Here is a 24,396-nt window from a genome sequence, read left to right on the forward strand (position 1 = left end):
ACACGTTTATTAAACAGGTTACCCGACCCAACCCATATAACCCGAATGACCCATTTATCAAATCTCAGTTCAATATCGTGGATACTATATAGATCAAGATGAAATTCTTTTGACTCTTTCGACAATCACGAGTCAAAATATGCAATACTGCTACATAGATTGTACAAGAGATTGACCCTTTTAATAACAATCCTAATTAAGGATTAGGTTGCCGCTTATTCACAGCATTATAAACCACGGTCCCTGCCTTTTTGGTCATCGCCTCACTCCGACGAACCCCCCAATCCCTGCGCACTCCCAGGCTGACCCCTGACCCTTCAACCCCGCAACGTAGTTCCTCCTCAGATCCAGAGCTCCACTCTCGACCAGATCCTAGCAGCTCTCCCCCATCGAGGTGAAGTAGTTCCCCGATAGCGACAGGTTCTCCAGCTTCCCGTAGCTCACCAGGTCGCAGAGCACGTCGGGCACCCATTTCCTCCCCTTCCCCGACCCCCTCTTATCCTCCTCTGATCTCATTCGTATGGGAGGAACCGCGACCGATCTCTACCGTTGAAATGCTGGCTCGCTGTTGATGAGGGCCGAGACGTGGCCGACCGCGCCGGAGACATTGGACCTGGTGAGAAACTGGGGGTCAAAGGAAGAGGAGATAGAGGAGAAGGAGGAGGATGAAGACGACGAAGATGATCTTCATATTTAGAGTTTGCAACCCATTTAGAATTAAACGGGTCGGTATTAGGTTACACGGGTCAGTTCGGGTCAATCCTAATTTACTTATCTAATAAACGGGTCAGTTCGGGTCGACCCGTTTATGACCCGACCCATATAACTTGACCCGTACCCAACATAAACGGGTCGGGTCGGGTTGATGGGTCGGGTCATAATTTGCCACCCCTACATTTAATCAAGTTTATTCTGAAACTTGGCCAAGTTAGTTTGAAGTTTAAAGCTCATTATTTTAAAGTAAAGATACTTTGATTGTACATTTTTGATACAGTGCCATCAATATGTCTCCTTCCAAATTACATATTTAATAATGACATGACTCACGAAATTACTGCTTTGTAACTCTCTTTGCCATCAATATGTCTCCTTCTCCATCATGTGTAGATAAATGAGTCTCATCTCAATGAAGACCTGGACCAGGTGTGGGAGGTGCTTGCAGAACCAATACAAACAGAAGTCCTGACAGTGCACTGCACTTCCCCTTAGACTTTATTATGACTGCTTTTGTATAATTTTTTTTTTGCTTTTCTTGGTTATATGATGTAATATCAAAGGTCTGCTTCTATGTTGTATTGTTTTTTAAGGTTTTATATAAGACATCTAATTCCATCTCCCCCAGTATTTTGAATATATGTTGGGAAAGATGACAGTCCAAGAGAGGGGTATTTTCACTCGAAAACAAATAGAATATAATTACATTAAGTCTCAATGATGGTCTAGTTACGAACTATTATTCTAACATTAAGATGGAAGAGTATATAGACCTATCATTTTTAGCTAGTTAAATCTAAGCAAAAAATTCCCTTCCCCTTCCTCCCCCACACCCCCCCCAAAAAAGGTAATGTTTTAGGGAAACCGTTACCTATCTGTCTGAATTGACATGTGAAGTGACATTTTTCTCAATATTATTTCATAATGAAGTGACAACCAACCTTTATATGCTTCATGTTCTCATGAGACTTAGTCTGTACCATTGGCAATATATGCCAGAACCTGATTATTACGATGTATTTCCATAGTCTGAGGTATAAACACACCTATCTCATGATGAAGGTATTTAATCAACATAATCCCTCAAGCAACGAGAGCCATAACTTGATAATCAACCTTAGCAATAAATCATGGCACGATAGTCTTCTTCATCGTGAGATCACCATATTCCTCTAATAAAAGTACAATATCTGCCAACGAGACACTATCAAGAGTATCATTTGCTCAATCAACATCAAAATAACCAATAATATTAAAGAATAAAAGAGACCCTTGTTGTTGATGGACTCTCTCTTGTTTTCTTGCATAAGGTTATGCGCAGATACAACGTCCTAGAGGCATATGAGAAGTTGAAGGATCTCACCAGAGGAAGAGTTGTCAGCAAGGAGAGCATTCAAAAGTTCACTAATAGCTTGCAATTGCCAGAAGAAGCAAAGAGCGTTCTCTTGAATTTGACTCCCATTCATACATTGGAGAAGAAGAGAAGTTGTCTAAGTCTATCGACGATCATGTGGATTTGGTGAATGGGTTCAGACTTTTATAGCCATTGAAACAAATGTTGAATGAACGAGATGAAAATTTTACTAATTGAACTCTTCGTGGTTCATGTTACTTCCCCTTTGCATTTTCGTTATGAGCAATAGCAGTTGATACCACAAACCATTTGTGTTTGTATTATTGTGTAAGCTTGCAAGGATAAATTAACAAAAGGAAAACGAAATTGAATAAGCTTGTAGCATTGTTGGGTGATCTTTAGACCAGTGCAATCAATTTCGTTTGGTTCTTTTACTAATGGTCTGGAGGAAGAAAATTGCAAGAAGGAGGCTTCAAATACTAGAAATGGATTATTTAGAAGCAACACGGATATGCTTCCATGTATTGCTAAGTTCATTGTATTCTCCTTGTGCCAATTGTATTTTGTATTCTCCTGGTACTTGTATTTGTGATCAACATATAGGAATCAGAATGCTTCGGCTATTATGTCTCATTATTATTGGATTTATGCCCCCATGCAGGTTTTTCCCCCTTGTGTCAATTGTCTCCTTGATAGTTTGTTTTCATTTGAAATACTTGAAGATTGTTTACCTCGACACTTATATTTATATTGATTTTTGGTAGCTACCCCTTCTTCGCGGTGAAAATAGCATTCTTCTTCATTGATGATTCCATTGCAATCTTGAATAACAATTTTTGGGTTACAAAGATCCGGTCTTTTTTAGATCCGGTTACAACGAAAATCAAAGAAAAATAAAGAAAAATTACAACTTTCTCCTTTTATGTCGAACAAATCGCGAGCTCCTGTTTTGCGGTTGCTCGCTTGTGTGGGTTCTTTGCCGACGCCGGGGTTAATCCGTGGACCACCGCGCGATCTAGATCCGGTCGGATCTACACGAGTTAACGGGTATTATTTCGCCAAGGAAATAATAGCCGGGGAGGATTGTTTCGCCAAGGAAACAATCGTCCAAATCTTGGGATCAAAGGCCAAGCTTTGATCCGGAGTGTTGCCTCGTGTAGATCTCAGATCCGATTTTTACCTCTCTCGAATTCCTGCCTTTTTTGACGTGGACGTTCGCCGAGAATCAGATCTGAATCTTCAAGTCTCCAATTCTTCAAAGCTCCGAGCTCAATCCTCAATCCGGCAGAGTAACGGCTCTCAAAGTTCCAACCCCTTAAAATGAACAACCCTTGGCCTATTTATAGGCTCTCTTTACTGTACCCGCGCACGGAATAGTGTCGGCCACCTATAGGTGGCCGGCACTGGGCCGAGCCACCCATAGGTGGCTTCGGCTTCTTTGGCCGAGCCCACCCAACGGGGTGGCTCGGCTTTGGCCGAGCCCCCTAGGTGTTGGGTTTTTCGTCGTTTTGCGCTGTATCCGTTTTTCGGTTCCATCCGTGATTTGGTTGATTCAGATTTGACTCGTTGACCTGATTTGGCAGTAAGTCGGATTCTTGATTTGGCAGTAACTCCACTTTTGAGTTCGAGTCCGAAACCGATCTTGATTCGGTCGTGATTCATCCGAGTCCGCTCTTGTTTGGATGACTCGTTGATTCCCCGAACCGTTGGCTTGATTCCGCACGCGAATAGATGCATTCCGTTGCTTGCGTGCGATTCATCGATCTCGTCGCCTCGTTGGTTTGTCGGTTTGTGCCGAGCTGAGCTAAGGGACCTATAAGCAATTTTATATGCCTACAGATACCCCCTCCAAAGTATTTCAGTCTCGTTCTTTTATAGAAGAGTCTGGAATACTTTGGATATGATTGTCCCAACCTTCAGTCGGTGTAACGGGACCTTGGGATGGCTTCTGTTCTTGATTCCTTCAATTCTCCAGGCTATTCGGTGCTTTGTCGAATGTCCGTAAGAGTTCCGGTACTGTATTTATTGTCTGACCGTTGTCGGAATTTTAAACTTGAAGTCGATTCCTGATTTGCTAATCTTTAGCTGACCATCGATTGGCGTCGAGTCTTTATCTGCAACGCGTTGTCTGGCGTCGTGTTGTTGAGTTATCCTTAAGAATATTTATAAAAACATCCTCCAGGAACTTCTCAACGAAAAAATAGGGGATAGTTTATACTCATATACCTTATTGGAGTATTAAGAAGCAGTTTATACTCGTATACTTTTCGGAGTATTAAGAAGCAGTTTATACTCGTATACTTTTCGGAGTATTAAGAAGCAGTTTATACTCGTATACTTTTCGGAGTATTAAGAAGCAGTTTATACTCGTATACTTTTCGGAGTATTAAGAAGCAGTTTATACTCGTATACTTTTCAGAGTAATGATTCTTTCATTGCAACGCATTGATTGGCGTTGACCTAGGGTTACGATGGGCTTAATCGTCGGTCGATTTGAAGTCGTTTCGACACTCGGTTCAGCTTCAATTTAGATTCCGGTTCAAAACCGGTCCGGGTCCGGTTCGGTTCGGTCTGGTTCAAGGCCGGTTCACCCTACAAAAGGGGTCTTTTTTCTTTTCTTTTCCCTCACCTAGGGCCGGCCACCTCTCTCTCCTTTTTTTTGAATTTCTCTTCCCTCGAGCATCCGTTCTCCCTCAAAACTTGATATCCGTTTAGATCTAGCATTCCTTCGGATCTTTGACTGAGAAATCCCTCGAAACTTCCATTTTTAGAATTTCTCTCAGGCCCCTCGAGCGCGTGGTTCGAGCACTTTTCAAGATCTAATTTTTATTGGATCTTCGAGCTTTCCCTCAGGTATATCTTCCATAATTGTAATAAAAAGAGGATTTTTTCTAGATCTGACCTCTTGATTTATTTTGTAGGTCATTATGTCGCGAGTCTCGAGAGGTCGTTCCCCTGCTGCATCGGCTGACGGCGTGCTTCCTTCATATGCTGGTAAGCTATTTTTTTTGCATATTCGAAATTTTACAAATTAGCCCTCTTTTTTCTGAAAATTTACAAATTGGTCCTTTTAACTCCCCGTTGTTCTCCTTGGTGAGGCAACCGGGCAAAGCCTTGATTCTCCTTGGTGAGGATCGACGCTTTAAAGATATGTTTTGCTTGGCCAAAACCGTATCTCATAAAGGGGGCGTTTTGTCGCTGTATTGTGCCTTATAAGGCAGGGATATATTGTTGATATACCCTATCTTATGAATGCACAATATGGCCAAATGTCTCACCCTTTATAAGGTAATGACTCTATCTTACCCATTTGTAAGATGAGTTCAATTTCCCTTTATAACTGGAATTAACAAACATTTAATTGCTTGTTTTCAGTTGAGTATCCTTCTGGAGCGTTCTCCTCTCACGCAGTGTACGGGCGTCGTGGCGAGTATTATTCGACCTCCGACGATGTTTCTCCTATTCCAGTTACTCCTCAGTTTGCTTCGGGCACGTCGACAGAGGTTGCCAAAGCGGTGAAGGAAGGTGGATATCGGGCTCTGCGACAGTTGATTACAGATGCGCCCTTCGTGAAGGATGCCAGTTCTATTCAGCCTCTCAGGAAGACAGACTTTCTATTTGGCGACTCTGCCAGAGATCCGGATGCAGTGTTCATCGATGCCGAGCAGTGGCTCCATAAAACTGGCAGTGGTTTCATATATTTGCCGAAGATTCCTCGGCATCGTTCATTGACTGAGCTCAGACATCAGGCTGTGACACGGGAGATGTTATGGCGTTTGACGGCGGAGCATGAGAGCGTTCACTGCGGCTATATTACTCATCAGGCAGCTCCTGGTTCGAGCAGGAGTCACATCACTGGATTGCATCCTGGAGTATTGGGGTTGGATGCACCGCCGCGTAATGAGTTTCTTGCCTCTGCTTCTACTTTGAGGAATCGCCTCGCTGTCTTAGGAAGGGAGATGCCTGCAATGCGCCACAGAATCTACGGCTGGGTCCATTCTATGGACAAACTTTGGTGGACTCGCATGACGAAGTACGTCTTGAGCCGATGGAGCGAGGAGTTGCACGCTTGTGGTCTATATGCAGCCGTTCGTGCCACCATGTATGGTTTGCCTGTTAGCGCGAAGCATTTCTTCGCTTTGTGCGAGCTCTATAACCCGGATTCGAACACTTTTCTGACCCGGCAAGGGAAGTTGGGCTTGGCACTTCATGAGATGCACAGGATTTCTGGTTTGCCCATGGGACAGATGCTATATCAGGAATATTTCCCCTCCAACCAAGAATTAAGTCAGCTGAAGGATCGCATGTCCGACCGCTGTGAGACTTTATGGGACCTCATATGCCACTATCATATCGCTTTGGCGCAGTCTGAACCTTTAGCGAAGAGGGCTAAATCCCATGTGAGCCAGAAACAGTTTGCGTCTTATTTGTTCAGGAATCTAGAGAGCAATTCTGGCGAGGCTATTTGTGAGCTGGCACCACTCACTCCTTCAGGGGTTAATAGTCTACTGAAGAAGGTTGATGCTCATTCCTATACCATTAGCAGTCCTGAGAGTGGTTTTCCTACAGGGACCAAGTTTAAAGCATTCTTGTGGCATGCGACCGCGCCGATTCGACCGATGACCCTTCTCGCCGGTTACCTCGCTATCTGGTTAAAGAAATGCGTGGTCCCATATCAGTCTAGTGATATCTTGCCATTGGAGGTGCTCTACCCAGCGGTTAAGCTTGCCTACAAAAAGGAACTTTCGCTTCTTCCGGTGATGGTGGCTAATATTCATCGAGGACTTCGACAGCTTTCTAGTGCCTTTACACGGAAGGAAAGGGATTCGCCGACTCAGATTCCTACTAGTAAAGTGGAGCTTCCGTACACTTATTTGATGGCTTGGTTTGTCCTTCATCGTCCTGATATGATGTCGGTACCGAACGCCACAGATCACTCCGTTCCCTTACTACAGTTGCTCGAGAATGGCAAGTGGGAGGGGCGAGGATTTCCTGATATTAGACAGCAGCTACAGATTCACAAGTGTTGGGCGTTTTCCACTTGCTTTCCGCAGTTCTCCGGTCGATACGGCGAGTGTTTGATTGATGAGGAGAGACCGAGGGAGTATCGAACTCACTTGGACATCGGCTGCTTTGACTGGCTGGTGAACATTAGGCCAGGTTATCTGACTTTTCAGGTGAGAGATCAGTGCTTTATTGAGCCATATCTACCCTGCCGATCAGCAGCTTCGGACCCAAGGCGGTTTGGTAGACGGTCTCCGAGCTTGGTTGTGGACCATGACGGGCTGTACTGGTGCTAAGTTCAGTCTCCCGAGTGCTGAGCGGCAGTTGAACCTCACCTTCCTAAGCTGCAAGTGGTTGTTAGCAGCTAATAAGACTGTTCCCGTGAAGTCGATTGCAGAGCTAGAGGCTGAGGAAGCTTCTCAGGTTGATTCTCGCAGGATTTGGGAGAACGCTCGGTCACAAAGGATACAGAACAAGGCTCGTCGGATTGATGAAGAGGGAACGAGGGGCTTCCATTCTGCGGGCGAGGCTTCGGGCGGAGACCCTGAAGATTACGAGGACCTTTCCGAGCGAGGTTAGCTATCCATGTTTTTCCTTCAGTTTTCTAGGATTATTAAACTTGATAGTGGTTTGGTGTTTCAGGGACCACGGCTGACCAGGATGACGAGTTCTGTCCTCCTCCCCGGGTGAGACCTTCTATTGTTGTTCCTGTTGCTAGGCGGAAGAGATTAGCCCGAAAGCCGTGTGCAGCTTCACGAGCGTCTGATATGGATTTGGCTGGTGATGATTCTGCTAGTGACAGAGGTAACATCCACCTCGTAAACCATGCTCTTGATTATTCAGAACCTCGACTCATACTTTTCCATCTCTATATAGGAGAGCGTGGGGAGAGAGAGATGAGTCCTGATCCTGCTTTTCATGATTTTACATCTCCCGGTGAGCCTGACTCACCGCACCAGGTAGAAAGGCCTGAAGAAACCGTTGATGTTGGGGAGGATATCGATGTAGGACCCGATTCAGCGAATCTAGGTACATCTATCATTGACGATATATTCTTAGGATTTGTGCATTCCCTAACTGTCTCTGTGCTTCTTGCTCTTTCGGATAACTTGCAGGAGGAAGGCGTGGATTTTGGGAATAGAGAGGTTGATGCACATATAAGAGGTAACTCATTTCCATTGGTTGTAGTCTCTTTATTCTTCTTTCGTACTTATATTCTCCTGTGTTAGATTTCTCGACTGATGATTTTGACGAGGAAGGCTTGCCTGTGGACACTCCTACACTCCACTTTATGTATGACTCTCTTCAGATTGATGACCAGTTGCCTGAAGATGCATTTCCTGAGTTTATGCTACCTGAGGATCCTGAGGATGGTTTTTCTGAAGGTACGTAGCTCTTCTCAAGTTAATTATAGGACTAGCCAATTTTCTGACTAATGCAACTATAATGTGATGCCTCTGAGAATTTTATTTTGTATCTGACAGGAGTTTTTGTCGAGACTGATCCTGTCGAGCCGGCTGTGGGACCAACTACACCAGTTGATACACCCCCAGCCGTTACACCTCCACCACCCCCAGTGACTCGGTGATTCAAGGGGAAGAAGGTATAACTTGAACAACCGAGGAATGTCATTTATTTCTTCTTTTAAGGCTTTTGACGGTCCTTTTTGTGTAGGGCTTTCTTCTCGGCTACACGTCCTTGTGAGGGAGTTATTATCAGACGATGACCCTGAGAAGATTGTCATTTGCATAGAAGTCCGCTCCTTCTTCTCCTTCTTGAATGCCATGATTGGCAAACTCTTCCACGACGGACTTTCCCTTCATCAATTTAAGCCTTTCCTTGATTCTAAGATCAGCTTGATAAGGGATGCAGGATACCCAGATCTGGCGAAGGCTATAGTTGATGACCTTGATTGCCTAGAGCATGAGCTTCGGATGTTTCGCGAGCTCCGGGATGCAGGTGCCTCTTCATTCATAGTGGTTGTTAGCAGCTAATAAGACTGTTCCCGTGAAGTCGATTGCAGAGCTAGAGGCTGAGGAAGCTTCTCAGGTTGATTCTCGCAGGATTTGGGAGAACGCTCGGTCACAAAGGATACAGAACAAGGCTCGTCGGATTGATGAAGAGGGAACGAGGGGCTTCCATTCTGCGGGCGAGGCTTCGGGCGGAGACCCTGAAGATTACGAGGACCTTTCCGAGCGAGGTTAGCTATCCATGTTTTTCCTTCAGTTTTCTAGGATTATTAAACTTGATAGTGGTTTGGTGTTTCAGGGACCACGGCTGACCAGGATGACGAGTTCTGTCCTCCTCCCCGGGTGAGACCTTCTATTGTTGTTCCTGTTGCTAGGCGGAAGAGATTAGCCCGAAAGCCGTGTGCAGCTTCACGAGCGTCTGATATGGATTTGGCTGGTGATGATTCTGCTAGTGACAGAGGTAACATCCACCTCGTAAACCATGCTCTTGATTATTCAGAACCTCGACTCATACTTTTCCATCTCTATATAGGAGAGCGTGGGGAGAGAGAGATGAGTCCTGATCCTGCTTTTCATGATTTTACATCTCCCGGTGAGCCTGACTCACCGCACCAGGTAGAAAGGCCTGAAGAAACCGTTGATGTTGGGGAGGATATCGATGTAGGACCCGATTCAGCGAATCTAGGTACATCTATCATTGACGATATATTCTTAGGATTTGTGCATTCCCTAACTGTCTCTGTGCTTCTTGCTCTTTCGGATAACTTGCAGGAGGAAGGCGTGGATTTTGGGAATAGAGAGGTTGATGCACATATAAGAGGTAACTCATTTCCATTGGTTGTAGTCTCTTTATTCTTCTTTCGTACTTATATTCTCCTGTGTTAGATTTCTCGACTGATGATTTTGACGAGGAAGGCTTGCCTGTGGACACTCCTACACTCCACTTTATGTATGACTCTCTTCAGATTGATGACCAGTTGCCTGAAGATGCATTTCCTGAGTTTATGCTACCTGAGGATCCTGAGGATGGTTTTTCTGAAGGTACGTAGCTCTTCTCAAGTTAATTATAGGACTAGCCAATTTTCTGACTAATGCAACTATAATGTGATGCCTCTGAGAATTTTATTTTGTATCTGACAGGAGTTTTTGTCGAGACTGATCCTGTCGAGCCGGCTGTGGGACCAACTACACCAGTTGATACACCCCCAGCCGTTGCACCTTCACCACCCCCAGCGACTTAAGGGGAGGAAGGTATAGATTGAGCAACTGAGAAACGTCATTTATTTCTTCTTTTAAGGCTTTTGACGGTCCTTTTTGTGTAGGGCTTTCTTCTCGGCTACACGTCCTTGTGAGGGAGTTATTATCAGACGATGACCCTGAGAAGATTGTCATTTGCATAGAAGTCCGCTCCTTCTTCTCCTTCTTGAATGCCATGATTGGCAAACTCTTCCACGACGGACTTTCCCTTCATCAATTTAAGCCTTTCCTTGATTCTAAGATCAGCTTGATAAGGGATGCAGGATATTTCCCTTCATCAATTTAAGCCTTTCCTTGATTCTAAGATCAGCTTGATAAGGGATGCAGGATACCCAGATCTGGCGAAGGCTATAGTTGATGACCTTGATTGCCTAGAGCATGAGCTTCAGATGTTTCGCGAGCTCCGGGATGCAGGTGTCTCTTCATTCATTGCTGCCGTGGCACGATGCTAGGTTTCTTGCTGAGTTCGACATTCAGGTGCAGCGGGATCGAGTGGACCGAGTTGAGGCCCATCTTGCTGCTAAATCATCTTCACTCACCGAGCTTGACTCTTCTCTTGCCTCCTGTGCGACCGAGATAGACCAGCTCAGAAGAGCACTCCGTGAAAAGGAGGAGACTTTTAGTATTCTTCAGATGGCGAAGGCACAGGATCAGCAAGCCCATGCTGCTTTATCCGAGGAATTGACATCTTTGGAGTAGAAGCTGACTGAGACGGAGGAGGTTGCTGTGGAGACTTTAGCCACCACCGAGGAGTCCATCAGAGCTGAGCTTAGACAAGCCTATGATGAGAAGCTGTCCAAGCTTAATCAGCAGATTTTTGGCCATGCACTTGATGTATGATTTTATTTGCTGAATGTTTTGACTCTTGATCTTTTTAGTGGAACTGGTTTTTATCTTTGTCTTTATTATGATTCCTCATTCCGTTTGAAATGATTGACCATAATACTTTTAGGATTTTTGGCAAACCCTCAGCCATCAACGGGTTTGGTAAGCCTTTACCGATTACCATTTGAATCGGGCTAGCATGCGGATTGTCTAAATCCGTTCCGCATGTAACATTACGCTAAAGGAATGAACTCCCTTAGACTTTGTGCTACGATGTCGAATACATAGACTTCGCCATTATTACGGGAATAGGCTACCCGGCGACACGTGTTAGGTGTTGACTTTAGGATTTTTGGCGAACCCCCAGCCATCAACGGATTTGATTAGCCTTTACCGACTACCGTTTGAATCGGGCTAGCATGCGGATTGTCTAAATCCGTTCCGCATGTAACGTTGTGCTAAAAGATGTTAGGCGTCGGCATATCCTTTCTTAGGATTCAGGATGAAATTCCCCATGCGTGTGAGGCATGGATTTTAGTGTTATTAATAACAACCTGCCACAATGTTGAATATGTGGACGGGTGTTCTTTTTAACGGTTAAGAACTAACCGGCAGCGCGGTTTAAGCGCAGACTTATCCCTGTTTAGGTTTCAGGACAGAATACCCCAGAATCGGGCTCTGGTGTCTTTTTGTACGGAAAAAGACTAAACCGGCAGCGCGTGTTAGGCGCAGACTTATCCCTGCTTAGGATTCGGGATAAACTTCCTAGGATGAATCCTAAATTGACAAATTTTGGTAAGATCAATGCGGGAAAGGAAGAATTTTATATTCTATTTCCCGGTCTTCTTTTAGGGTGAAGGCGAACCCGAAAACAAGAAAGGAAGAATTTTATATTCTATTCCTTGATTCTGGAAAGGAAGAATTTTATATTCTATTTCCGTCGCAAAAGAAACTAGAACTGGGATCTCCACTCCGAGAATCTGAAAGATCTAGATAAACTTACCTTTTATAGGCTTGGTTATCTAAACTGAAAATGGGTTCTTCGTTTATCGAAGTGAAGTTTCAACTTTGGCTATAACCGTGAGAAGATTTAACCAAAGAGAAAAGAAAGGAGTTCTTTCGTTTATCGAAAGGGGACTCTGAAATGAAAGTGGACCTCTTGTCTATGGAAAGAGTCAAGAGGGCCAGATGGACATTTTTGGTGGACCCACTGTCAATTGAAATTGATCAGTGAGGGATTTTGGTGGAGAAAATAATTTTTGGGTTATCCTCTAGAATATCAAGTGTAATATTCTTCAAGGAACTTCCCGGTAAACGGGTTATCCCGAATGTACTAGGGATAGTACTTTTTCAGGAACTTCCCATTTATTGGCATTAATTGCCGGGTGCCTTCTGGTGTAATCCTCTGGAGTAATTAGGCGATATGCGTCATTTGAGTAGACTATGTCTATCACAAACGGGCCTTCCCATTTGGGTTCGAATTTACCTTTCTTCTTGGAATTGAGGATTATCGGTCGGCGAGCAGCGAGGACCAGATCTCCTTCCTTGAAGCTTCTCTGTCGGACTCTTTTGTTGAAAGCCCTGGACATTCTGGCTTGATAGAACTCAATTTGTTGTTGAGCTTCCAAGCGCTTTTCATCCAACTTCTCGAGTTCTTCGAGACGTTTTTGATGCTGTTCTTCTGTCGTCATCTCGGTTGCAAGGGCGATCCGAAGTGACGGGATTTGAATCTCCAACAGTAGCACAGCTTCACATCCATACACTAACGAATATGGAGTAGCTCCCGTAGGTGTGCGTATGGTGGTGCGGTAAGCCCAGAGCGCCTTATCGAGTTTATCGTCCCAGTCTCGTTTATTGGTCTTCACGAGCTTAGACAGAATTTTAATAATCGTCTTATTGAACGCCTCAGCTAATCCATTTGCAGCGGGATAATAAAGTGTTGACGAAACATCTTCGATTTTGAACTTGTCACAAAATCTGATGAAGGCGTTGCTTATGAACTGTGGACCGTTGTCATGAATGATCCGTATTGGCACGCCGTGTCGGTAAATGACATGATACTTGATGAAATTGATGACGTTATTCGTCTTTACTTCTTTAAGCGGTATCGCTTCAGCCCACTTTGAGAAGTAATCCGTGATGGCGAGGATGAATCGATCGCCTTTGACTAAAGGGGGAAAAATAGGACCAACAATGTCCATACCCCATGTCTCGAATGGCCAGGACGTGGTTGACGTGTGCAACTGCTCTGGCGGTTGATGCATATAATTCGCATGTACCTGACAAGCGTGGCACTCTCGGGCGTATTCGATCGCGTCACGAACCATCGTTGGCCAGAAATATCCCATTCTCCTGATGCGATCATACAGTTTGGGACCAGGTTGATGTGCGCCACATTCTCCTTCGTGTGCTTCCTTAAGAATTTCTTCTGCTTCTTTGCTCGAAAGGCATCGGAGTAACAAACCATCGTACCCTCTACGGTATAACGTATGGGTCTCAGTATTGTAGAAGAATCTTGGCGCTCTTCGGCGGATTGATTCTCTTTCTTTTACATCCTCTGGCAAAATACCATACTGGACGTAGTCGATGATAGGAAAGCGCCAATCTCGGGACTCAGACCCAATTTGAGTTGAATTCACCTCTTTGGCGCTCATATTTCTATCATTCAATGTCCATATCGTATATGGGTACGCAGAGTTGATGCGTCCTCACTGTGACTAGTAGTTCAGTTTCGGGAGGCTGCGCCAGTGATACTGCTAGTGCTGCCAGTGCATCCGCATAAGCGTTCTGGAGACGAGGGATATATTCAATGAAGAATTCTTCAAAAGATTCCGCCATCTTGATGGCCTCCTGGTGGTACGGGATCAGGTCTTGATTCCTGACTTCGTACTCTCCACGGACTTGGTTGACTATTAGCTGGGAGTCCCCAAAAGCTTTGAGATATTCGACCCCCAGCTCTTTGGCAAAACTGAGTCCAATGAGAAGCGCGTTGTACTCGGCTACGTTATTGGAGCACGGACTAGTCAATGAATAAGCCCGAGGCATGACATGCTTCCCCGGGGAAATTAAAACAACTCCAACTCCAGAGGAGACTGTGGGACATCCAGGGGTTATTACCCTATTCACTGCTCTCGAAGCACCATCGAAGTATAATTGCCATACTTGTTGGTGCGACGTCGTGTTAACCTCGTGGGTTTCATCCGGCAAGTCATCATATACTTCCGCCGTATCCGTTGTCGGGTTTGCCGCCAAAAGATCGCAAATCGCTTGTCCTTTGATTGACTTCTACTGCTTGAAGTACAAATCGTATTGGGACAAGAGAAGAGCCCACTTCGCTAATCGCTAATTCATAGAGGCCGGTTGTGTCATAAACACCCGTACTGGATTAACGCTGGAAATGACGTAAATCGTCTGTCCAACCAAGTAATGCCGCATCTTTTGCATTGCAAATACCAATGCGAGGCATTCCTTCTCGATCATTGGATACCGAGACTCGGCGCCTATCAAGGTCCGACTTAGGTAATAAACTGCCTGTTCGTGACCAAGCCAAACGCCCTTGCAATCCTCTAAGCTCTCTTAGATTCTTAGGAGGTTGTAGTTCGTGTATCGCCTTCACCTTATCGGGATCGATATGTATTCCTTTAGTGGTGATGACAAATCCAAGGAATTTTCCGCTGGACATTCCGAGGAAGGATTTGGTGGGGTTCATCTTCAATTGATGACTCCGCATGAGATCGAACATCGTCTTCAAGTCTTTGATGTGATCTTCTTTGTTACGGCTTTTTACCACCAAATCGTCAACGTAGCACTCAACTATTTTCCTGAGATGTTCTTGGAAAATCTTAGTCATTGCTCGCTGATATGTGGCGCCTGCATTCTTTAGACCGAAGGGCATCACTGTGTAGCAGAAGACACCGAGGGGCGTTCTGAATGCTGTATGCTTCTCGTCATCCGGGTGCATCTTGATTTGGTTATATCCTGAGAAGCCGTCCATGAAAGACATTCTCTCGAATCCGCAAGTATTATCGATGATGACGTCCGTGATTGGGAGCGGAAAGTCATCTTTTGGACATGCTGCATTCAGGTCCCTGAAGTCGATGCATACCCTAATTTTACCATTCTTCTTCATGACCGGAACGATATTGGCTAACCAATCTGGGTGTTGCTCTTCTCGGATAAATCCTGAGTCGACCAATTTCTTAACCTCTGCCTCAATGGCTTCAATAATCTGCGGCCGAAACCGTCTTTGCTGTTGTTTGACTGGTTTGGCATCCGGCTTGATATCGAGGCGGTGCATTGCCACATTAGGGTCGAGCCCTGGCATATCCTCGTAGTTCCACGCGAAGACGTCGATGTACTCTCTGATGAGAGCAATTAACTCCTCCTTCTCACTTGGGGGAAGGCTGTATCTGATGAATATGGGCTTTGGATTGGCCTCGTCACCCATATTAATTTGGATTATCTTATCTTCAGTGGGGGGTTCTCTTTGTTCGAACCTATCACCGTACTGCATGTTCAAGTGATGAACCCACGGGTCTTCCCATGCTGGCATTTGATCATCGTCCTCCATTGTAGACGGATCAGCTATAGCCATGTTTACCATTAGGGCTTTGAATGCCTCTCCTAAGCTTGTGTCGGAGTCCCCAGCTGAAGAGTCAGAAGAGTATCCGTTCTTAGTTTTGTTAGCAATTTGATTGATAATTTGCCAACCACATTCATCATCAGACGAGGAAACGTAGCCTAAGCCTCTTTTGTGACGATAATAATCATCTGGTTTCCCTTTTGGTACATATGCTGCTTTAGCTGGGATACGGGAACCTCGATCGAAGTATAGACCTTCTCCGAGTGTGAAATCGTATCCTTGCTTTTCCATAAGCCTGCGTGCTTCCGGACTATACTTAGATAAATACCGACCAGGTTTGTCATCATCTTCATCTTCACTTAGGAAATGATCTGGTAATGGAGAACTTTTTCCTTTACCGTAAATCACTTCCTTTGCGCCCTTTATTTTGTTAGGGATGATCATGGTTGTTCCGAAAGAATGTTGGAGACGTTCTTTCGTTACATAGGATGATCGAAGCGGCATATACAAATCGGGATTATTATACAATTCTGTTATCACATTATCAAGAGACAGGGAGTACTCTAAATTATCATTTATTTCATTAGTGGCAAGTTGCCAATTACAACTGCCATCTGACGATTGATCATCGTCAAGATTGATTACAAAGGGTACAATGTCATTTAAAACAAAACCACCATTGTAATCGAATCCGGCTTCGGAATCAGCTTCTTCTCCGCTGTCCGTGCCGTGGGCCGATGGTTCCGTATCGGATTCGTTACCATAAAGGAGAGAATCAGTGAAATAATTCTCAAACCCTTTAAATGGTTGTTTATCCGCGACCACCGTCCTAACTCTTCCATCAGTGTCGACATATTTCAGTCACTGATGTAGAGTGGAGGGAACTATAACATTACTATGGATCCAAGGTCGACCCAGTAGTAAGTTATATGATGTCTCAGCATCAATCACGTAACACGTGACCTCCGTCTTCAGATCACCCATTTGGCACTTTACTCGGATCTTTCCCAAAGGCCTTGACCCGCTGGTGTTGAATCTGTAAATGACTGTGCCTGTTCATGCCAATTTGCTGACTGGAATACCAAGGCTATGCATAAGGCGAAGTAGCATAATGCTCACAGCGGAACCCGGGTCCACTTGGATTCGGTTGACTTCGCTGGAGCCAATATATCCGAGCATAATGCTCACAGCGGAACCCGGGTCCACTTGGATTCGGTTGACTTCGCTGGAGCCAATATATCCGACGAAATATAAAGGCCGATCATGGTTCGAATTCTTCGTCTGCATATCCTCTTTGGTGAAGGTGATGCAGGGAAGGTTCTTCGCCGCTACTTTGCAGTGTTGAATTGACATTTCTAACTCTTCCGGTGCCGGACTGATTTGAGTCAGAAACACCTCTGAATTGGCCAAAGCTTCTTGCAAGGCCTCCCTGGTTTCCTTGGACAATCGCAGCAATTCATACAGCGTTATCCGTGCTGGAATGTTGGCTAGTTGAGCCATTATATCAAAGACTTGTGGAGTCTTCGAGCTTTCCGGTTTGTCTCTTCCAATCGGACGACTGAAACGAGACTGCTTCGGATTCTGCACCTCCTGGGGATTCTTCTCTTTTGATTTATTCACCGGCTGTCTTCGAGCATCTTCACCCGGTGTAGGACTCGTAATCACCCCCATCTCCGTGAGAGTTTTGGCTGGTCCCCGTTTATTTACCCCCTGCTCACTAGGTGGTGGATAATTATAATGATACTCATTTCCGCTTCTAGTAGCGAAGACCTCTTGTTCTTCTTTGGAAAGCGGGAAGGCCAAGATTCTTTCATCATCTTCTCCTGGGATAGCAACAACTCCGCAGCAAGACTTTCCTTTACCTTTGGATTTCCTCTTGGACGACGATCCGGCCCATTGTTCATCTTCCATCAAGTCGGGATGAACCCAGAGGATCTCGCCATTTGGGGCTGTATGTGGCACAAGTCCTTTTTGGTGCTGTCCATGTGGGTCATCATTCACCATCTTCATTCCCACCTTGGTGATGCGTTTTGGTTCAAACCATGCTGTGGGCACTGTTCCGAAGCTGATTGACACCGCGTTCGCTCCAACATTCTTGGACGGCTTTGGGGTTATGACACCTACATCAATTAGCGCCTAGATTTTGTCCTTGAGGTGGTAGCATGACTTCGTTGGGTGATGGACCGCCCTATGGTATGCGCAATACTTTGGATCCGTCACTTTGCTAGCCCCTTCTTGATCCACAATCGCTGGCAGCTGAATTTTATTTTTCTCCAACAGGTACTTGAAGATGCCAGGAACTTCGTCATCCTTGAAAGAGTACACTTTGGGAAACCTCGGCTCTGAAGATTTCTGCTTCTGAGGCCGTTGTTGCCATTGCGACTGCGGCTGTTGTGGTGTTCGTTGCTGTTGCTGTTGCTGTGGTTGCAATTGAAAGGTTTGGTTAGCATCGACTGCATTAGCATGTGCCTTACCTTTCCCCCGTGGGACGAAATTCTGTTGCGGAGCCTTCGTCGCCTGCTGGCCTCTTTCCGCCTTTTTCCTCTTTAGGAATCGCTCAGCTTGCTCCCCTCGGACCTTCAGATCCTTCCAAGTTTTGGATGGAGCCATCCCCATTGCTTCCAGTACGTCCAAGGACAAGTTGTTGTGGCAGGTCTGGAGAATAAATTCCTCGGTAATCGGGTCCCGGCAGTTCATCGCCTTGTTCCGGAATCTTTTGACGAAGGTGTCGACTAACTCCCCGTCCTTCTGTTTCTCATCGAGCAATAATCCGATAGATATCTCGGTGTCATCGTTGAAGAAATTGGTGAGGAACATGGTCTCCATATCATCCCAGCTGTTCACGCTACCTGGCTTGAGGCGGCGATACCAATCGAAGGCGGCTCCGCGAAGAGTGCCGACGAATGACCGCACCATCAGAGGTTCATTGCCAGAGATTATCCCCAAGTGTGATTTGAAATAAATCAAATGCTGAGTGGGTGAACCCATCCCATTAAACGGCGTGAAGTTAATTAAACTGAACTTCGCCAGATATGGGATTGATTCCCACTCTCTTGGGTATGGACAAGGAATGCCTGTCTTTTTCGTCTCTTGAGCAGAAATTAATGTATTAATTTTGCTCTCAAGGTTTTTAATTTTCAGACTTTCATCTGTGTTTTCACTAGCATTCTCATTACCACCCCCTGCATTGACGGGAGGATTGTTTGTATTACGAGCTTCATTTGTATCCTCGTCTTCCTGATGAGCCTGGTTACGACGACTTGGTTCGCCTTGCTGGTTCGTCAGTGCCTGAATTTGCTGCTCATGCATTTCTCTCATGTTCTGCATGGCCATCTGCATTTCAAACCTGAAGGTCTCCTGCTGTTTGGCTATGGCTTCCTCAAGCATCTTAGCCACTTGTTCTGCACTTATCATGAGTGCTTCGTGGGGTTGCCCCTCGCTGGATACCGTGTTGTCAGATGCGACCGCCGAGCCGGCATCCGATTCTTCATCTTCTAAAGGTGCTCTTGTCCGAACCCTACCATAGGTTGCTCGCTCGATGGTTCCGGACTGCAGACGGGTTCTAGGCCGGGAGGCTCTCAGAATCGATTCGAAATCATCCCGTACTGATTTCCCCTTGCTGGTCATGTTGGTGGTGACCCTCGGAAATTCTCCGTCTTCAATCATCCTTCTTCTTCGTTGAAAACGCCTAGGCCTGGGTTTTGGCGTCTCTGCACTGAGTCTTTCAAACACTGAAACTCTTTCGGGGACCGCTTTGATGCAGTTGCATTCAGACAATACCACCCGAATGAGTTTGGAACAGGGGCATTGAGTTTCCTGTTCTCGGGGACTCCTCTTCCTTGTTCTATTCGTACCCCAAGCATGATAGTACAACTCGTCATTTTGACAGTCGGAGTAACCTATCGTGTGCGGGCATGACTTCTCAGGTATAACACTATCACTATCAGATGATAATGTTTCCATCTGAGGTTGGATCACCTTCTTTGGGCTTTCAAAAGTTACACGCCTCGAAACGTGCCTTTGTGGGCGCGAGTCTTCAGTGTGCTCTTGGACTTCGATGTGCAAATTGGTGCGCGCCGTTGCCTTGAGCTCTTTGTCATGTTGGAGGTGATGGCGACCCCCAGCGTATTGAGTCATTCTGGGCTTCTTCATCGGGCCCAAACACTCGTGAAATGGAGCTTTGCCTCTCTCGTCGGGAATTGGACCGAGACGCTCCAAAGCTGGCTTCCTCCTTCGGGATGATTCTGCATGATCTCCCGGAGTAACCATAGGAATTAACGGCGACTTTGGTTGATGCGCCGGAGCTTGACCTTGCTTAGAAGGCTGCGATGGTTGCTTTTTGGCCTGAGTCACCACTTCAGACTTAGGCTTCCAGACTTGGCGAGTTGGTGGCGGCTTCTTCGTCACCTCCTTTTGCAGTCTTCTACGGGCTTCCTGGACTTGAGCCCATGCCTGCGCTGACATCGCGCGGCACTTGCGGATATGCTCCTCAAGCGTCGAACGGTTCCGTTTGACGAGTCACCGTTCATTGGTGGTTGAGGCTGTTTGCCTCTTCTATTCTTCAGATCCGCGTTGTAGCGGAATCCGTCTGTAGACTCCATCGCCTTGGCGAGTTGCCGCGCAAGGCGTTGACGTCGCCTCTGGCGGGCTCTCTTTGAGAGAGTCACAACGCCTTCAATGGTGGAGGCGTCGGCGGGAGTAAGGTTGACCTGGTTGGAGGCCGGTGGAACTTCACCTGACGCAACTTTGGCGTCAGCTGGGGTGAGAGCTTCGTTGGCTTTCCGAGCTTCTTCGAACCAACGAACTTTTCTCCTGGAGGAGAACTTCTTGGACTTGCGGGGGGAGGTAGATCCGGACGAGGACACGTACTCCTCGAACTTGGCTTGGTCGAACTCATACTCGACCTCCTCCACGACCGGGATTGAGATCCGCGGCTGCGACGTGACGATCTCGGCAACGAGATCGTTGGCTCCCACTGTGGTCGTCAGATTCTTCACGGTGAAAATAGCATTCTTCTTCATTGATGATTCCATTGCAATCCTGAATAACAATTTTTGGGTTACAAAGATCCGGTCTTTTTTAGATCCGGTTACAACGAAAATCAAAGAAAAATAAAGAAAAATTACAACTTTCTCCTTTTATGTCGAACAAATCGCGAGCTCCTGTTTTGCGGTTGCTCGCTTGTGTGGGTTCTTTGCCGACGCTGGGGTTAATCCATGGACCACCGCGCGATCTAGATCCGGTCGGATCTACACGAGTTAACGGGTATTATTTCGCCAAGGAAATAATAGCCGGGGAGGATTGTTTCGCCAAGGAAACAATCGTCCAAATCTCGGGATCAAAGGCCAAGCTTTGATCCGAAGTGTTGCCTCGTGTAGATCTCAGATCCGATTTTTACCTCTCTCGAATTCCTGCCTTTTTTGACGTGGACGTTCGCCGAGAATCAGATCTGAATCTTCAAGTCTCCAATTCTTCAAAGCTCCGAGCTCAATCCTCAATCCGGCAGAGTAACGGCTCTCACTTAGGCCGAGCCACCTATGGGTGGCTCGGCTTTGGCCGAGCCACCTAGGTGTTGGGTTTTCTGTCGTTTTGCGCTGTATCCGTTTTTCGGTTCCATCCGTGATTTGGTTGATTCAGATTTGACTCGTTGACCTGATTTGGCAGTAAGTCGGATTCTTGATTTGGCAGTAACTCCACTTTTGAGTTCGAGTCCGAAACCGATCTTGATTCGGTCGTGATTCATCCGAGTCCGCTCTTGTTTGGATGACTCGTTGATTCCCCGAACCGTTGGCTTGATTCCGCACGTGAATAGATGCATTCCGTTGCTTGCGTGCGATTCGTCGATCTCGTCGCCTCGTTGGTTTGTCGGTTTGTGCCGAGCTGTGCTAAGGGACCTATAAGCAATTTTATATGCCTACACCCCTTCCGCAGGATGCAATAGTAATTCTTGTTTATACGAATTGAACAATATTCTTGTGTTCTTTTCTTTTGAAATAAAGTATCTGGGTACTTGAATCTGTAAATATCAACAAACCTGTGTGTGGTATACTGGTATTGGTGGGACGATTCTGCCTTATTATTATCTTTTTGTTCACAACATAGATTTCTTGTTTTTTACATATTTAGATACAGTTAGTTGTTGTCCTGTTCCACTCTCTCAATCTTTAACATTTGATTGGTCTTGAAACTACTAATACACTTGAAAACAACTATCAAAATATCTGGTGGAAATTTTATGTGGCGTGATCTCGTCTATAAGAATTAAGATACGTGGTAAGGATTAAGAGAATTAGACCGTGTTTATTATCACATTAGTAAAGAGAATCCAGATCCAAAAAATACAGTTGCTTCTCTAATTACATCAAAATATGCAAAATCAACATCTAAATATGCAAAAACAAAAATAACTTACAAAAACCACTCTAGTTCTTTCTCTAATGTGCCTCAAAAGAGTATAGTTTGCTTCGAGCTCGAAGAGTAAATATTTGGTAAAACCTGTTGACAGTAAAAAGTTTATTGTTCTGTTGAATTTCATGATAGCTGTTATATCAAGTTTTTCTCATTACTACTTGAATTAACTTAAGTTTCATCAGCTTAATATTCTATTCTTTTCTCAAAAACAGTGCCTAAAAGAGATAAAAAGGAAATAAAAGAAAAGAAAAATGAGCTATTTGTATTGTAGTAAGAAAGCGGACGTAAAAGAGATAAAAAGGAAATAAAAGAAAAGAAAAATGAGCTATTTGTATTGTAGTAAGAAAGCGGACGTACAAAAAACAGCCTGATTATTTCTACAAGTAAAGTTTCTTTCACTTATAACGGAATGTACCACAACCACCCAAATACTGTTAGTGTCTTTAATATTTGGGGAAAGTTAACAATGGTGATTCTTAACATTACATTCATCATAATATTTTGCTGACGTGACAATTATCTGACCCTGCCATGTTCAGCAAAAAAAATTAGTGAAATCACAAGTTCAACATACACGTTTGTATGAAACTTTTAACTAATTTTTGCTAACGTGGCATCCATGTGATCTCCTCAACAATATTTTACAAAAATTTGAAAAAGAACATAGATTGATGACAAAGATAATATTAATGACTGTGGCTGATGACTTCTAAATATTAATGATCCGAAAGGACCGAAACGATACTTGGCTAGCACATGAGGGACCTACAACAAAATTTTGCCAAAAATCTATATGCATTATAAGATTATCCATCATTTACCTTACTTTTAAAGAAAATATCTGATGAACTGAATCTAACCTCCACAGGAAACGCGTATAAAATGAATCAAGGTGCTCGCTCCTTGCTCTCTCCGATTCCTTAATTTGATCCGGAATGATCTAATGTAGGGCTTCCACTGTTGTATTTTGAATTTCAGGTTCTTAATTTTTTTTAAATAAATTGAGATGATCCTTTGGTAGTCCCCAATTTATAGTGAGCTGTCTTCAATCCAATAATTGGGCTTATGAATCTTCAATGATGATTAAGTTTGATCTGGAATTATCTAATTTCTTCAATTTTCCTCATATTTGGACAACTGGTTGAATATGTTTTGGCTGTGTGAACTTTAATGTTTTAGATGGAGCATCATCGTGAAGAGGAGGTTGTTGATCTTGAGTCTTTTAGCATTATGGCTCTATCACCTTTAGATGGCTGATATTTGAAGAACGTCAAGGATTTGCACCCATTCTTTAGTTAATATGGGTTAATCCGTTACCGTGTAATGGTGGAGGTAATTTTTATTAAATTCTCCTGTAAGAATACATATTTAATAAGTGTTTTTTACTCAACACCAGTGCACAGTGTTGGTGTTACATTATGTTTTTTTAAGAATAATGGTTTCATATTTAAATGTAGATTATACAATCATTTTTGTAGCGAATGATAAAGAAATGTTTCTGGTAAAGCATGAAGAAACTGTGGTTGTTGATTGGATATCCTTGCTCGTCTGGCTTACAAATCATAATATGTCTCAGGTATTTAGATAAAAGGTTTAAAAGCATTAGTTAGCTCAAAATTCTGTGAACCATTGGGATATTTATATTTGATATGCATATCTGACAATAGTACCCCTCTTCTAATAAATTTGCATATGATGTAGTATTAACAGTTTCTGTATGAGTCCATCGAACATTGTTTATTTAGGTCATTCTTATTAGTGTGCTTTCTTTTACAATCTGACAAAACTTGTCATAGTGTAGTCATGTCTTGGGTAATAGAGAAAGAGGTAACTTACAAGTAAAAAAGGTTTACCTCTTTCTCCATTACCCATCATGATCTGACAAAGCTGGCCACTGTAGTTATATTTTCATGTTGGCTACTTAGTGCAAAATGCTAATCTGAAGTGATTCTTTTTTACGTAAAATGGTTGCTAAAATTAACAGAAATACCTGAAATCAAGGAGGTTCAAAGCTTTAGCGAGAATGCCAGGTCTTATTTAGAAAGTATAGTTGGTGGCTTCAGCAAAGCTGATGCTCTGGAAGTGAAAAAGATTGAAAAAGTAACTAACCACGATAATAAGGCAGTGGAATACTTCTTGAAACAGAAATGTCAATCCAATGCTGAAATCGCTGAGGTGAATTTTTGATGTTCCTTGTTGTGGGTACTCTATGCTTCCTCTTTTTATAACTACGACTAACTGTGGTTTCAAAGATTTCATTTGATGCTTAATATTTGACA

The 24,396-nt window shown here is 44.4% G+C and overlaps 1 pseudogene; it reads left to right on the plus strand.

The window, feature by feature from the left end:
* LOC109844993 overlaps positions 1-24,396 on the plus strand; it is a 93,855-nt pseudogene that overhangs the window by 25,954 nt on the left and 43,505 nt on the right.

The sequence above is a fragment of the Asparagus officinalis genome, chromosome 6 (assembly GCF_001876935.1).
Source record: "Asparagus officinalis chromosome 6, Aspof.V1, whole genome shotgun sequence".
NCBI lineage: Eukaryota > Viridiplantae > Streptophyta > Magnoliopsida > Asparagales > Asparagaceae > Asparagus > Asparagus officinalis.